This window comes from Pinus tabuliformis, chromosome X, assembly GCF_031772625.1.
Source record: "Pinus tabuliformis cultivar Carrire ecotype Pingquan chromosome X, CPIR1, whole genome shotgun sequence".
Classification (NCBI taxonomy): domain Eukaryota; kingdom Viridiplantae; phylum Streptophyta; class Pinopsida; order Pinales; family Pinaceae; genus Pinus; species Pinus tabuliformis.
The window spans coordinates 873923036-873941298 of NC_142308.1; positions in this window are offsets into that span (position 1 = coordinate 873923036).

The window sequence follows — 18263 nt, forward strand, 5'->3', positions numbered from 1 at the left end:
GGAACCTCAGACTGATGCAGAGGATCCGGGAGTGGAGACATCCACTCATGCTGAGTCTTCCAGAGATGGGCAAAAACGCTCAAGGGAAGCTGACAGGTTGATGCTGTATGCGAGAGAGAATGTGGGACAACCATCTTTTGAGTGCAGACAGAGGAGGTCACCTGAGCGGTACACTGGTTACATGGCCCTAGTTGGGGAGTGTGTAGAGATCGAACCTTCTTCATTCGAGGAAGCAGTGCAACAACCACTCTGGTGACTCCATCATTCAGAACTGTGTTTGGGATGTTGTCCCAAGACAGGAGGACAATTCAGTGGTGAGTTCCCGATGGCTTTACAAGGTAAAGCAAGTAGCTGATGGCAGTGTTGAGAAACATAAGACAAGGTTTGTTGCCCACTGTTTCTCACAGGTCGAGGAGATCGACTACAATGAGACTTTTTCTCTTGTAGCAAGGTACTCATCTATCAGATCGATGTTGGCACTATTAGCTCAGATGGGTTGGAAGATCCATCAGATGGATGTGAAGACTGCGTTCCTCAATGGGAAGATTGATGAAGAGGTGTACATTGAGCAGCTGAAAGGTTTTGAGACCTTCGATCGTGAGTCGCATGTGTGTCGACTCAAGAGGGATTTATACGGGTTGAAGCAAGCACCTCGTGCTTGGTACACCAGGATCGATAGCTATTTCACTAGGTTGGGCTTCACGAAGAGTGAAGCAGATGCGAACCTTTACCACATCATGGTAGAAGGTAAGCCATTGATCATTGTTCTTTATGTTGATGATCTGATACTGATAGGTGATGATCAGTTGATCAAGTCTTGCAAGGAAGACCTTGCAAGAGAGTTCGAGATGAAAGACATGGGTCTTATGCACTACTTTCTAGGCATGGAAGTGTGGCAGAAGGATGGAGAAGTGTTTGTGTCTCAAGGCAAGTATGCCAATGAGATACTCAGACAATTACACATGGAGAAGTGCAAGCCCATGCAGAGTCCTCTAGCTGGTAACTAGAGGAAGGAGGATGCTACTTCAGGTGAGGTAGTAGCTGCTACTGTTTATCGGTAGCTTTTGGGTTCATTGATATTTCTAGTGAACACATGACCAGATTTGTGCTTTGTGGTGAACCAATTGAGTCAAGCGATGGTTCAACCTACCAAGCTGTTTTGGAAGGCATCGAAGCATGTGCTGAGATACCTCAGAGGCACATCTCAGTATGGATTGTGGTACAAACGGATAGAGGAAGTGAAGCTTCAGGGCTTCACAAATGCAGATTGGGCAGGGATTCCACCAGACTGGAAGAGCACTTCAGGAGGAATATTCAACCTTGGTTCAACTGTAGTTTCTTGGTACAACATGACACATAGGTCAGTTGCACTTATCTCAACAGACGCTGAATACATGGCTGCCAGTCAGGCAGCATGTGAGGCCATTTGGGTGCAGAAGATTCTAGTTGGATTGTTTAGTTAGAGGATGGATCCAACTGTGATCTACTGTGATAATCAAAGTTGTAGCAAACTCTCTAAGAATCCAATATTTCATGACAAGGCCAAGCACATCGATATTCGGTATCATCATCTTCGAGACTATGGGGTGAAGAGGATCATGTTGTTGCTGTATGTTTCGACCGAGGGATAAAAATGTTTCGAGGAGTTCCACAGAGACAGGATTGGGTGGCTGATAATCCCTTTCTTTTTGAGAGGGAGTGTTGAAAATAGCAACAAGAAATGCTAAAAATAGCACTGCTATAAATAGCATTTCGAGATACATTCCAATTTTAGTTAGTCCCTGAACTAAAATTGAGAATTAAAATTCGAATTTGATCTTAGCAGATATTTGAAAAATAATTAATTAATTCATCTTAAGTTAATTAGTTGAAGAAAATCATACATGAAGTCTATGTGAAGAAATGCAACAGTTTCCGCTTTGATTGAGGAAGTTATCCCTTGATTAAGGAGATAAGGATGAGTTGTACTTTGAGTTGTAATTAGTTCACTCAGTTAACTAAGTTAAGTCCAGTTAGATTAGTTCCAACAGTTTGTTGAACTGATTGTGAGTTTAGTTAGTTAATGCATGCATGCATGTAACTACCACACTTCAGATAACTAAATATTCTCTCATAAATAACTCATGCATGTCAGTTCAGTCAGAGAGCGAGTTGAGATCAGATGATGGGACAGTGTACTATCAATTGTAGGAATATTCCATTGCGGATATCTCTTGCATGCAGAAGGAATTCATTCCTTGGATATTGCATAGTTACTTCTGAGTTTGGTGAGTTGTGTGAGAGGTGAATTCACACAGGTGGCAGCCAGAGGACCCAGGAGAAACTACGCAAGGAAATAGGAGGCTTGGAGGACTGAAGGAAGGCATATGTTGCGTCTATTCAGTCTATGAGCAACATTGAGGGATTGTAATGAGATCTGGATAGCTTGTGAGCTAAAGCTTTGTGTAATCCAGACATATTTCCACTTGTATGATAATACAAAGATTGGGGTTTTTAGCTGAGGTTTTCCCCAGAGTATTCTTCTGTGTTCATGTGTGATTGATTTCTCATTCTCTGTTATATGTGTTCTATTTGATCTTGCTCAAAATCAATTAAGCTTCTGCAATTTTGTTTGTAGAAGTAGATCAAGTATTTTGCTTTAGTATATTTCATTACCAGGTGATCTACAGGGGAAAATTCTACAGAGAAGTGGCCAATCAGAAGTCTCGTGCCCACAAGAGTTGATCACAGTGGTTAACGCCATGATTGGTGGTCACCTGAGGCAATCTGTGACATTATTGGTCCTGCCCTTATTATACTTGATATTCAAATGGAACTGTTGCAGGTATGTGGACCAATTCTAATGGCGATCATTCTGGAACTTCCCTTGCGTCTGAATGAACTGCAGTGGCTGGTGGTCTGTGTGGATGACCGTTTCCTTCCCCAAAATGTAATGCTTCCATTGTCGGCAGGTCTGCACAATAGAATACATCTCTTTGTCATAAGTGGGATACTTCCGAACTGTGTTTGAAAGTGTCTCATTGTGATATGCCACTGCATGCCCCTGTTGAGTAAGGACAGCCCCAATAGCATAGTCAGAGGCATCTGTCTTGATCTCAAATGGCTGTTGCAAGTCTGGTAATGTGAGAACTGGTACAGAGCAAAGGTGATGTTCAACTTTGTGAACACCTTCTGTTGAGATTCAGACCAAAATAATTTTGCTTTCGCTCCTCCCTTGGTGATATTTTGAATCAAGGGCCAAGTGAGATGAGAGAATCCCAACACGAACCTAAGGTAGAAATTGGCAAGACCCAAAAAGATGCGGAGCTCTGTCAGAGTGGTTGTAGTTGGCCAATCTCGAATGACTTGGATCTTGGCTGGATGCACATGCACCCCCTCGTTCATCAATAATGTATCCCAGATACTAAACCTGGGTCATGCCAAAAGTGCATTTCTCCAAATTGGCACATAGCTTGTGTTTCTGTAGTGTTTGGAGAACCTGTCGGATGTGGTGGAGGTGCTCTTTCCAACTCTGGCTGAAGATCAGGATGTCATCTAAGTATACCACTAAAATGAGTTGGTGAATGGCCACAAGATGTCATCCATCAGCCTCATGAAGGTTGCAGGAGCATTCATCAACTTGAAAGGCATAACCAACCGTTTGAAAAGGCCCTCCTTGGCTTTGAAGGTAGTCTTCCACACATCGAAGGGTTCGATTGTTACCAGGTGATATATTGATTTCAAGTCGATCTTGCTGAAATATTTTGCCCCCTTCAGTTGGTCCAGAAGGTCATCAATCCGCGGGATCGGGTACCTATTTCGGACAATGATCTTGTTCAATGCCCGATCCAAGTCCCATCCTTCTTCTATACCAACACGATCGAGATCCCACAAGGAGATGAACTCGGCCGGATGTGACCTTTTTGCAGCAGCTCTTGAATCTTCCTCTTGATTTCGTCATTCTCCAGAATGGAGCGCTGATATATTGATCCATTGGGCAACAAACACACTTGAGGTTAGATTGATGGAGTGCTTGACCTGATAGTGCAAAGGCACCCTTTCGGGGGAGGTGAATAGAATTTTGTAAGATTGGATAGAATTTTATATTTTTCAGCAAGATAAGTGATGCAGGTGTAAAAATAATGTTTGAAAAGGAAACTTGCAGGATGGTTCAAGGAGAAATGGTATTTATTAGGGGATTTTGGATTGAAACTTTATATAAGCTACTAGGAAGCAAGATTACTGACAGGTGAAGCATCATCCCCTCTCCTCCTCTCAAAAATATTTTCCTGATGATGGGACCTGTTTTGGACTCAGAACTTTGACTACAAATGACTACTGTGGATCAATTTATGGACTCAATTTATTCAAATTACATTGTTCTTAATAGCAGAGTTGAAGAAGGAAAACCTCCTACAATCTTTGGACAAAAGATTATGTTGTGACATCAAAGACTTGGACATATTATATAGAAGAGCCTTCGAGTACTATACAATAAACATGTGGTAGAAGGTATGTCTAATTTCACTATAGATTTTTTTTTTTTTATGATCATTGCTGATATGAGAAGTAGAATAGGGTAAGATACTCCTCTAGTTCCATGAGGGTGGAAGGAATATTAAATTTGGTGCAAAATGATGTGCTTGGACTTGTGCAGTTCCATCATTGGGTAAACATGTGTAATATGTCTCATTTATAGATGACTTCTTGAGGAATCCATGGATTTATTTCCTCTAAATAAATGAAGTCTGACAAATTTAAATAGTTTAAGTCTCTTGTGAAGAATCAAAGAGAGAAGAATATTAAGGTAATGAGAATGGATAATGGTGGAGAATTATGTGAGAATCAATTCAAGTAATTTTATAAGAAATGGGATATAGAAGGTAGAATACCATTCCATACACCTCTTAGAGAATGGAGTTGCAAAAGGGATGAACATGATGCTGATAGACAAAACAAGTAGCATGCTTAGTGGTGTCAAGTTAGGATAGGAATTTTGGGCAGAGGCAATGGGTACTACATGTTACCTAGTAAATCAACCATCCTTATCAGTGTTGGATGATAAAAATTCACACGAGGTATAAAATGGTAAGAAACCATCTTTTAAACATCCAGGGCATTTGGCTATGATTCTTATGTAAATATTCCAAAGGAAAATATGAGTAAGTTGGATTATAAAGCTAAAATATGTATCTTTATTAGATACAAAGATGTTATGAAAAGTTATAAGCTTTGGAGCCTATAAACTAATAAGGTTGTGTATAGTCGAGATGTGGTATTTACAAAAATCAAAGATGCTTTCAAACAAGAAGTCTTGCCAAGGGAGAAATAACTAGAAAAAAATGAGTTCGAATTGGAGGAAAATGATTTATAATATATAGAAGAATACGAATAAAAAGAAGAAGAACCTCATACTTCGATATTGAAGAGATTGATTTGGGAAAAAGGGCAACCATGAAGGTATACTCCACCTAATTTATGTTCCAATTTTTCTTTGGTTATTATTGATGATGATCCTAGAACAATTAGGGAGGCAGTGGATTTAGAAGATGACAAACTCTAGAAAAAGGCCATGGTTAAATAAATGACATCCTTAAACAAGAATGAGACTTGGGATCTAGTGGAGATGTTGCTGGAAGAAGTCCCATTGGTAGTGAATGGATGTTTAAGAAGAAGTCGAATGCAAGAGGCAAAGTGGAGAAATACAAGCTCACTCGATTAATGGCAAAAAGTTATTCCTAGATAGAGGAAATTGACTTTTTCTCCTGTTACCAAGTTAACTTCTATTAGATTTCTTTTATCTATTGTTGTTGCTTTTGATATTGAATTAGAACATATAGATGTGAATAAAACATTCCTATGTGGGGATTTGGAATAAGGAATCTACATGAAATATCTAGAGGGTTTTATAATGAAAGTAAGAAAGAATTGGTTTGCAAGCTAAAAAAGTCCTTGTATGGATTAAAACAATCTCCAAGGATGTGGTATAAAAAAATGATACTTATATATTGGGACTTGGATTTACAAGGAGAAAAGCTAATCACTGTGTATATTTCAATCTAGTAGGTGATCATTTTATTTATGTGGTATGGTATGGGGATGATATGTTGCTAATTGGAAACAACATGGAAATCATCAAGGAAGTGAAAACTTAGTTGTCCTCTAAATTTGACATGAAGGATCTTGGTGCTGAAAATTTCATTTTGGGCACAATGATTAAAAAAGATAGGCCAAATAGGAAACTTGAATTAAACTATAGGACTTATGTCAATACAATATTGCATAGATTTAACATGAAAGAATGTAAATTGGGAAAGGTCCCTATTTCTATAGTTGTAAATTTATCTGCATATGAATGTCCCAATACACTTGAAGAGGAAGAGGACATGTCTTGTGTTCCTTATGCCGATGTGGTCGGTAGTTTGATGTATGTAATGGTATATACTAGACAAATCATTACACATGCATAAGGAGTTTTAAGAAGGTATGTAAAAACCAGGGAAGGAGCATTAGGTAGAGGTAAAGAGGATTTTTATGTATTTGTGTGCTACCAAGGAAGACATGATAGGATGATTTTGGACATACATGGATGTATTTATGCAGAGTGGAATATAGATTTGTATCCCATAAGATATACGTCTAGGTATGTGTTTAATATATGTGAAGGAGAAATATGTTTGATTAGCAAGAGACAACATTTAGTGGCACTCTCAACTACATAAGTTGAATACATGGAAACCACTCATGTAAGCAAGGAAATAATATGGTCAAAAATATATTATCCAGGTATTGAGTTGGTACAACAAGTTGTAATGATAAATTTTGATAGTTAGAGTGCAATGTTCTTAGCCATGTACCCAACTTATCATTCTAAAACAAAGAATATTGATATTCATTATCCATTTTTGAGAGACATGGTTGAAGACAAGAAGGTGATGCTAGTAAGTATAGAATTTCCTGTAGATTCAAAGCTCATGCAATTTACTAAAGCATAGGACAAGAATCTACTTATACTTTCAACCAGCGGAAGCCAATAGATCAATGAAAATAATATGAACAAGAAGAAGACAAATCAATGGCACATAACACAATAAGTTTTCCTAGGGAAAGCCACTGCTCAAAACCCCACCTATATGTATTGCATTAAATAAAAAATACGAGTGAAGATACAAAGCTTGTTCTCACTAGAACAATTCCGCACAAGTATGCTTAACTCTCTACCTCACAAGCCTACTATTAGCCAACACTTAGCCAATTTACACTGTCTACCAAGCCCCTAATCTCCTGCGCAATTCATAGGATGAATAGCCCCTATTTAAAGGGAATTCATGCTTCCAAAATTGCACAATCCAAACATAGGTCCTTCTCTGATTGCATGCAAGATATTTACAACTGTCCCTACACTCTAGTCTCAACTGGGTATTTCTCTGAATTGACATGCATAAGTTTATCATGAGGGAATCTTCAATTAAATGGAGTAACACTTGTGGATGCACCAGTGCACCAACTGACTGTTAGTTCTCTATTAGTTCCACAAACAATTAGAACTAATTTAATTGACCATAACTCAGTAAACTGAGTTAATCTAATTACAACTCAAATAAACTCATCCCGTACCCCTAAAATTAGGGAGAACATATACATGACTACATAAATACTTCCATCTCAAAATTCCTATTCCAATTAATTTATTAAACTTAATTAACTATTTACAAGTTGTTATGATAATATAATTCGATTTTAATTCACAGTTTAATTCAAGGACAAATTAAACTAGAATTTCTTGTTGCCATTTCTCAACACTCCCTCCCAACAAGAAAGGGATTATATGCTACCTCGATCTTGTCTCTATGAAACTCAAATTTACATCTTGACAATGCATTTTTCAAAATGTCAGCATCTTTCTTCTCCGTGGGAATGTACTCTAACAACATAATCTTCCTCAATACACAATCACTAAGATGATGATATCGAATATCAATGTGCTTGGACCTATCATGAAAAACTAGATTTTCAGAGAGTTTAATACAACTCTAATTATCACAGTAAATCACTGTTAGATCCATCTACTAACCAAACAGACCAACTAGGATCTTCCTCATCCAGATGGCCTCACATGCTGCATGACTTGCAACCATGTACTCTGCCTCTGCCGAACTGAGTGCAACCGATCTTTGTTTCTTGCTGTACCAATAAACTACCACTAACCCAATACTGAAGATCCCTCTTGATATCCTCTTCCTGTTGGATGGACCCCCTGCCCATTCTGCATTGGTGAAGCCTTGAAAATTCACTCCCTCTGTCTATCTGTACCATAACCCGTATTGAGCAGTGACCCTGAGGTATCTATATACATTCTTTTCCGCCTTCTAATACAACTTGGTAGGCCTAACCATTTCTTGACCTAGATGGTTAATTGCATAATACATATTCGATCGTGTGTTCACCAAGTACACAAGTGAACCCACAATATACTTGTAAACATTAGCTTCCACTACCTCTCCTGAAGTAGCATCCTCCTTCCTCCAATTACTAGCTAGAGGAGTCTCCATAGGCTTGGAGCTCTCCATGTGGAACCTCTTGAGTATCTTGTTGGCATACTTGTATTGAGACACAAACAAATCCCCATCACCTTGCCATAATTCCATGCCCAAAAAGTAATGCATGAACCACAAGTACTTCATCTCAAACTCTCTTGCAAGGTCCTCCATGCAAGATCTGATCAACTGATCATCACATGTTAGTATGAGATCATCAACATAAAGTACAATGATCAACAATTTACCTTCCACCACTATGTGGTATAAGTTGGCATCCACTTTACTTTTCATGAAGCCAAACCTGGTGAAGTAGCTGTCTATCCTGGTGTACCAAGCACGAGGTGCTTGCTTCAGCCCATACAATGCTCTTGAGCTGGCACACATGCGACACATGGTCGAAGGTTTCAAAACCTTCAGGATGCTCTATGTACACCTCTTCCTCAATCGTGCCATTAATGAAGGTTGTCTTTACATCCATCTGATGTATCTTCCAACCCATATATGCTAATAGTGCTAATATAGATCTGATCGATGAGTACCTTGCAATAGGAGCAAAGGTTTGATCATAGTCAATCCCCTCTACCTATGAAAAACCACGGGCCACAATTATAGCCTTATGCTTCTCCACACTACCATATGCAGCTTTCTTTACCTTGTAAAGCCAACAATAGCTCATCACGGACTTCTCCTTCGGTCTCGGGACCACATCCCAAACACTATTACGAACTTTGGAGTCATACTCCTCCACCATGGAATCAACCCAAACCGGTTGTTGCATTTCTTCCTCAAAGAAAGATGGCTCTATCACAACACATTCACTCATAAGAGCCATGTATCTAATGTACCTTTTAGGTGAACTCCTCTGTATTTGCTGTGATGTGGGTGCCCCCACATTCTCTCTAGCATATGACAACAATCTATCCATCTCTTTGGTGCACTTTCTCCCATCTATGGAAGACTCTGCATGAGTGGATGTCTCCACTCCCGGATCCTTTGCATGTGGTTAATCCACATCAATATGAGGCTCCTCAACCTTAGGAGATAAAATCTCCTCAAATGCATGTAGCTTAATCTCCCTCTCAAGGGAAACTCACATGGCCTTCTCCTCATCAAATCTAACATCCCTGCGAACAAATTTCATCCTACTGGTCAGCAAGTACACCCGATAGTTGTGAGGTGTATCAGTGTACCCCACAAATATCCCCAACTGTGCTGTCAGCTCAAGATTCTTCCGTGCATCTTTGGTCACATGGTAACATACGATGACCCAAAAATATTGAAGTGAACAACATATGGACTCTTATCAGAATAAGCCTCCTCTGGTGTCTTCATCCCAAGTATCTGATGCGGGCTATGGTTCTGAACATAAACCATTGTATTGCATGCCTCAACCCACAAGCATAGTGGCAAAACCTGATCATGCAACATCTCCCTTGCTGCACCTACTATGCTTCTATTCTTCCTCTCAGCCACCCCATTATGCTGAAGGTTATGGGGTGTCGTCAACTCCCGTTTAATCCTGTCCGCTGCACATAAGTTATTAAACTCATTTGAGACACACTTACTACCATTATCACTCTGTAGAGCTTTAACCTTCTTTCCCGACTCTTTCTCCACCAATGATTTAAACTCACAAAAAATTGTGAAGGTTTGATCCTTTTTTCTGCATTAAAAATATCCAACATTTTCGAGAAAAATCATCAACAAATATAACATAATACCTATGTTTGGTCGTGGATGCTGTCAAGAATGGTCCGCACACATCTGAATGGAATCACTCTAGAATAGCCTCTACTCAGTTGTCTCTTTCGTGAAAGGAAGACTTATTGTATTTACCCAAAGTACACCCCTAGCATGTATCAACTTGCTCTAGCGTACCTTTGGGAAAACCGATGGATAGCTGCTACATGATCTTCAAATCCCCATGATGCAAGTGGCCCAATCCCCTATGCTGCAACTCGTCAATGTCTTGGCTCTGCACCATCTCTACTTTTGTGCTCAAAGTAACACAATCCTTTACCTCTAGCTTATGGATATTCTTCACCCGAATCCCTATCTTATTTACTTGAGTCATGGCTATGTGTTGAAGGAACACATTTCCTTTTGAGAAGATCACATCATAGACTCTATCCTTAAGCATGGCAATGGATACCAAGTTCTTCTTCAACCTTGGGAAAATACATAAAATTCTTCAAGGTGAGTGGAGCCCCATGCTCCCTCTAAAAAGTAACTGTGCCTAATCCAATAGCACTATACCTCCTGTCGTCACCCATCTCGATATGCATATGGAGATCTTTCTCCTACAAGTCATTTAATAACTCCTTGTCACTAGTCATGTGAAATGAAGCTCCACTATCTAAGTACCATACACTTCCCATCATTGATGACCCCATGCATGCAATTAGGGAAAAATCCAAGTCAAATTGAGGGTCCAGAGCCTCACCTACCATTGCTCCTGAGGAATTCTTCTTGGACTTCTTGAGTGGACAATTTGTAGCAAAATGGCCCAGTTCATGACAATGAAAGCATTTCACTTTCATCATGTCTTTCTTCTTGCTTCCATGACAAGAATCTGATTTGGAATGGGAATTTTTTCCTTTCCACTTCTTCGCCTTAATCGCTAAGGCACAATTCTCTTCATCATCAATCTTGATGAAGATCCATCCTTGGTGTTCCTCCTAATCTCCTCCTGCATCAAATTCGACCACAATCTTTCCCAATTTGGCAGCTTCTCCTGACCATTGACAGAGTCCTGAAAACTATGCCAACTCTTTGGGAGTCCCAGAAGAGAAATACTCCCCATATCGTCCTCGACAATCGTGATTCCAACACTTCCAAGTTCATCACGACATTGAGTGAACTTGGTCAAGTATTTTGGAATAGTCTCACCTTTCTCCATTTTGATTTTTTGAAGTTTTTCCTTGAGTGCCAATTTCTTTTGGTCACTGCTGTTTTGATACAAGTCTGTCAATGCTTTCGACATAGCATACGGATTTTCCTTGCCATGGAGACTCGAGACAATTTGGTCTCGAACTCCCTCCAAGATTATCCACCTCACCTTCGACACACACTTCTTTCATTCGTCCAGATTCTGTGCATCTGATGTTTCTAGCTTAGGAATGTCTTGATCAATGAATTCCTTCAATCCATTATCCTCCAACATAGCCTCCATCCTGTCCCTCTAGGCTATATAATTCGAGTTACCTTCCAAGTCTATATAACTCGAGCCGCAAACCATAGAACGTCATCTGTCGATCCTGAAGTATGTATTGCAAATTCGAATTTCACCTGTAACCCAAAACTCAAAACTTCACAATCTCCTCTAGTATATTGAAGTCAGCTCCGATACCATGTAGAATTTCTTGTAGATTCACAAGCTCATGAAATTTACTAAATCACAGGATAATAATCTACTAATACTTTCAACCAATGTAAGCCAATAGATCGATGAAAAAAATATGAACAAGAAGAAGACAAAAAAAATGGCAGATAACACAATAAGTTTTCTCGGGGAAAGCCACTGCTCAAAACCCAACCTATTTGTATTGAATTAAATCAGAAATATGAGTGAAGCTACAAAGCTTTTCCTCACTAGAACAATTCCAAACAAGTATGATTAACTCTCTACCTCACAAGCCCGCTATTAGCCAACACTTAGCCAATTTCCATTTCCTGCCAAGCCCCTAATCTCTTGCACAATTCCTATGACGAATAACTCGTATTTAAAGGGAAGTCATGCTTCCAAAACTGCGCAATCCAAACATAGGTCCTTCTTTGATTGCATGCATGATATTTACAACTCAGTAAATCATACAATTAATAGTACACTGTCCCTTCACTCTAGTCTCAACTGGGTCTTTCTTTGAACTAGCATGCATGAGTTTCTAATGAGGGAATCTTTAGTTAACTGGAGTAACACTTATGGATGCACCAATGCACCAACTGATTGTTAGTCCTCGATTAGTTCCACAAATAGTTAGAACTAGTTTAACTGACCATAACTTAGTAAACTGAATTAATTTAAATACAACGCAAATAAACGCATCCTGAACCCCTAAAATTTAGAGAGAACATATACATGAGTACAAAAGACTTCCAACTTGAAATTCCTAATCTAATAAAGTTAATTAAAATTAATTAAATATTTACAAGTTGTGGATATTAGAATGCCCCCTACGATTGTAAGTGGTCTGAAAAACCTAAGCAGGCCCTTCGACTCCATCTTGGCTGTTACCCTTGGTGTGCCGCGGGCTTTGCCTGTCAGCGCCCCCCACACCTCCCTCTCCCATGGCCAAGCAGAACGTTTACCCTGACTCTATTCTTTCAAAGATATGGTAACATGTCACCTGCCAGATCAAGAATCCTTCTTCACCAAGCTGGCTTCTAGTACAACCTTCCACTCCTCCAGAGCAAACCCCGAGAACAGAGCTAAGAGGCAAGAGAAAGGAAAAAAATGCTGAGAATCACTCAGCAAAAGGCACCACCTCTGCCATTCCCTCAGAAATGGAAGCTATCACTACAGAGGGTCAGGTGCAACAAGAAAGAACAAAATCAAGGAGTAACTGTAACCCAAAAGCCAAGAAAATTCCGGAGTTGGAAATCCAAGACCCAGGAGTAGCTGTTTATAGAGAATACATGCAAGAACATGCAATAATCTGCAAATTCATGGGCATTTGGCCCACAGAGAAAGCCCTGAACTGGTGGATCCAAACCAAATGGAAACCAAGGGGGGAAATCAGACTCCAACTTGGCTCAAAGGGGTTCTTCACAGTTATTTTCAACCTCCTAGAAGATAGAGACATGATATTTGAAGGAGGTCCCTACTTCTTCAACTCAGTAGGATTGTATATGAGATTCTGGAAAGAAAACTTCACCCCTAAGAAAGAGGACTTCACAAGAGTCCCGGTCTGGGTGCACCTCTATTCTTTGCCAACAGATTATTGGGTTCCTTCGGTCCTCAAAGGCATAGGAGACCAACTAGGAGAGTACATAAAAATGTTTGAAGGCACTCGAAGCGGACACTATGTCTCCTATGCCATAATATGTGTGTATATAGATGTCTCCAGAGCCCTCCCAAAAGCCATAAAACTAATTTTCATGGATGAAGTCTGGCTCCAGAGCATAGGCTATGAAAATATCCCCTTCTTGTTCAGGAAGTTTCATGAGCACGAAAACCTCTTCAATGGTTGTCAGCAAAACAAAATCCCTCAACACGTTGAGCATGCTAGCAAGAAAAAGGATAGCGAGGGATTCACCAGAGTCAACACAAGAAATAAAAATAGCAGGAAAAATAATACAAATAAGGAACAACAATAAGTAGTCACTTAGAACCAATTCGAGGCCCTAGTCAATCTGCAAGAACAATCATCTCCGAGTAACCCGACAGAGGATGAAGCAAGAGAAGACAAGAAAATTGGGGCAAACTAGGAACAAGAGGATAGAGGTTCAGATCACAGCAATAAGGAAGATGAGAACTCATAGGAGGACATAGAAATGGAATAGATATTGACGGATGAAACCCCAGAGGAAAGTTCTATAGAAGAAGCACTGGAAGGAGTAGACCTCGTATCAATAGCAGAGGAATGGAAGACAAATGGAATAGAGGCAATCCCAGAACACCAACTCCAGAAAATAGAAGGAGCCTATCTCCTCCAAGAGGAACTCAAGCACAACTTAGATCATCCACCATCTAACGGAAATGCATCTAAAGGCATCATGGAAAATATAACAGTGGGAAGGTTTAGCCTGAAAGGACCAAGCCGCAAAAGGGGTAGGAAAACCACCAACCAACTTCTTCAAGAACTAGGCACCAAACTCATCAATGAAGGAAAGGTAAAGGCCCTAGCACTAACCCCCTCTCTTTATTAATGAATTGCATTACTTGGAATATTAGAGGACTTAATGGTCTAGGAAAGAAAAGAATCCTGAAAAATAAAATCCTTGCTGATAAACTTGATATCCTCCTCATTCAAGAAACTAAACTTGAGTCAACTCACCTTCCTCTCTTGAAAAAATTGCTTCAAACATTACAGTTACATAGCCAATTCTTCCATAGGATCGACTGGAGGAATTATGACCATATGGAAAATCGCAGTATGATCTCATCTCCTTTGTTACTACTCATCACTCCATAACCACTGTCTTGAGAATTATCGATTCTAATGAAAGTATCTGTATCACCAATATTTATGCCCCCCATAAGGTTGATTGAATCAATATGCTTCAGTGTATCTCCAATCTGTTGGATTCCACCCATCTGCCTTTTAAAATCCTCGCAGGGGACTTCAACATGATAACGAATCTCGAGGAAAGAAGGGAGGAATAAGGAAACTTGACAAGGATTCAGAAGCCTTTCTATCCACCATAGAAAGCCTCAATCTCATAGATATCCCTACAAGTAATGACACCTTCACTTGGAATAATAGAAGAGGGGGAGAAAGACAAATAGCTTCCAGGCTAGATCATTTCCTCCTCTTAGAAGAAGTCTACCTCACCTCCTGGGAAACAGAGGCAAGAATTCTCCCTCAAGCTGGTTCTGATCATTGGTCGATTTCCTTGAAGCTTCACATCTCTCCTGGCCCAAAAAACAGGCCTTTCAGATTCGAATCCTTTTGGTTGGACCACCCAGATTTCTTGGGAAAGATGAGGGAATGGTGGGAAAACTTGAAGACAAGAACTAGAAATAAGATGTATACATTTCAACAGAAATTAAAATCCATCAAAGAGGAAATCAAAAAATGGAACAGGGAAACTTTTGGCAATATAATCACCGAAAAAAGGAACTCCTCCAACAAAAAATAATCAATGACGGCATCATAGATCAAAGAAAATAAGAAGATATTAAGCTACAACAAAGTTGGGAGGAAAGGGCTCTACAAGAAGAGAAACTTTGGCATAAAAAATCCAGAATAAACTGGCTAAAATGTGGGGAGAGGAACTCTTCTTTTTTCCATCGATCGATGATCCAACACAGAAGGAATAACAAAATTCTGGCTCTAAATAATAGAGAGGGAAACCTCATTCATTCTCATGAGGAAATGGAAGAGAATCTAAATCAATACTTCAACACTCTCCTTACGGAGCCAAGGAATGATCAGGCAGGGGACATACAAAAAATTACCAACCACATTCCTAAGATCCTCACTGAGGAACATAACAAGATTCTTCTGAGAAAGGTTTCACTGCAAGAGGTGGAGGAAGTAGTCATGAGTATGCCCAATGGGAAAGCACCTGGCCCAGATGGGTTCACCATTGACTTCTACAAAGCTTGTTGGCCTATCTTAAAAAATGAGGTCCATGCCCTGGTGGAGGAATCTAGAATCCAAAAATCTGTCTTAAAAGCTCTCAATGCCACCTTTCTCACTCTAATTCCTAAAGGTGATAGTGTAGACTCCCCAGACAAATTTTGTCCCATAGCCCTCTGCAATGTTATATACAAGATCATCTCCAAAGTTTTGGCTAACAGACTAAAAATCATCTTGCCTCTTTTGATCTCCCAACACCAAACCGGCTATGTGGAAGGTAGGAAAATTATGGATAGTATCATCCTCTCCCATGAATTAATCCACTCCCTCAAAATCCAAAGGAAACCTGATATGATGATACAATTGGACATGTCAAAGGCCTTCGACAAAATCAGTTGGGCTTACATGAGAGAAGTACCGGCAACTTTTGGATTTCACAAAGATTGCATAAAATGGATAATGGCGATGGTTTCAGGTGCTTTTTTTCTCAATCCTCCTGAATGGCTCCCCCTCTCTGCCCTTCAACCCCTCCAGAGGCATCAGGCAAGGGGATCTGATTTCACCCTTTCTTTTTGTCATAATGGCAGAAGGGCTCAACCGATCCATCATTGTTGCCTTGTCTTCTAATGCCATTTTTGGCCTCAAACTCTACACCTCTACTCCTCCTTCCACACACCAACAATTTGTGGATGATACTCTGCTCATGGGCCTCCCCACTGCAAAAGAAGCCTCATCCTTCAAGGCCATTCTCTCTGATTTCTCAGCTGCCTCTGGCACCTCCATCAATCAAGAAAAATCCAAGTTGTTCTTCTTCAATACCCCTCCGGTTATTCAAGGAAACATTGCTAGAATCCTTGAATTTCCAATAAGAAACCTCCCCTCCAGATACCTTGGTGTTCCCCTCACTAACAAGCCAATGGCTCGTTCTACTTGGGAAGCTCTAATAATCAAGTTAGAAAAGAGGTTGGCCAATTGGACCTTCAGATCACTAAATCTGGTAGGTTGCCTCGTTCTAGTGAAATCTGTTTTACAGGCTATTCCTCATTATTTATATTCGGCTTTGGCTACCCCTAAAGCGATCTCCAACTCAATTAGAAATTTGAAAAGGAACTTCCTATGGAGAGGTTCGGAAAAGAAACAGAAGTGGGCATTAGTTGCCTGGGAAAAAATGTGTAAGCCCAAAAAAGATGGTGGCCTTGGACTCAGGGACCCTGAGATCCTAGGAAAAGCCTTGGGAGCTAAACTCTGTGGTGATGGATAGTAAACCCCAACTCCCCCTGGGGAACCCTTTGGAAGGAAAAATATGCTCCCACCCACTCGTAGGAACAAATTATAAGGCTCAATGGGAGCATAAAAGGTTTAGTCATATGGAATCAGGCGTGGGAAAATCGGGAAATTATCCATAAACACAGTTTCTGGGAGGTGGGAAATGGGGACAAGGCCCTCTTTTGGGAAGATTCCTGGCAACAAAGGCCAGACCTTGATAAGGATCATTTCAGATAGATCAAGAATGGAATGCAAAACAATGGCAAAAGTAGGGTATGCCATTATTGGAAACCCAACACTGGAAGTGATCGGTGGAGAGAATGGATAGATGAGAAAGAGTGGGATCCCCCAATCAACCCTCAGGTGTGGCAGGAGCTCTCGAGTGAACTCCAAAAAAGACAAATTCTCTACGACACCTCAGAGGACAAGATCAGATGGGGGGAAAACCCATCTGGGCACTTCAACATAAAGGAAGCTTATAGATACATTTCTCTCCATGACCAACTTCAACCAGAGCTTAAATGGAAATCGTTGTGGGAAAGGAAACACTAGCAAAAAATATCTATCTTCCTATGGCTTATAATGCACAGGAAAATTCTTACTTGGGATAATCTCATAAAAAAGGGATTCATTGGACCCTCTAGATGCAACCTATGTCAGCAAAAAGAAGAAACTACAAATCATTTGTTGAATGAATTCCCCTACATGAACAGGCTTTGGAACTGGGTGTATCTGGTCTTTAGAGAAATAAATCGAGACCCCTCCTCAATTCTAAACACCATCAAAAACTGGCAATCCTCTTTTTCCCACAATCCTCTTGTTAATAGGGCATGGAATCTGGTCCCAGGTATCATTTGCTAGGCGCTCTGGAAGGAAAGAAACACCTGAATCTTCTGTGGAATCTCACTTCAGGAGGAAGTCACCCTCTCTATTGTCAAGAAAACTATTCAGGAATCTGTGGCCTCCTCTATTCTTCAGGGTCCCACCGACCCTCCTAGCAGCTCGGATATGAGCATTCTTTCCTTGTTGGATCTCCATCTCGCTCTTGCACCTATGGCCTCCTCTACTTCCAAAAATAGGGGACCTACTTGCACGTGGTCTCCCCCAGAGCCAGGGACCCTTAAACTCAACTACGATGGTGTAGCCAAAGGAAACCCGGGCTCAACGGGCTTTGGGGGGGTCTTCAGGAATGCTCAGGGGGAAATCTTGTGGATTTATGAGGGAAACATTGGCA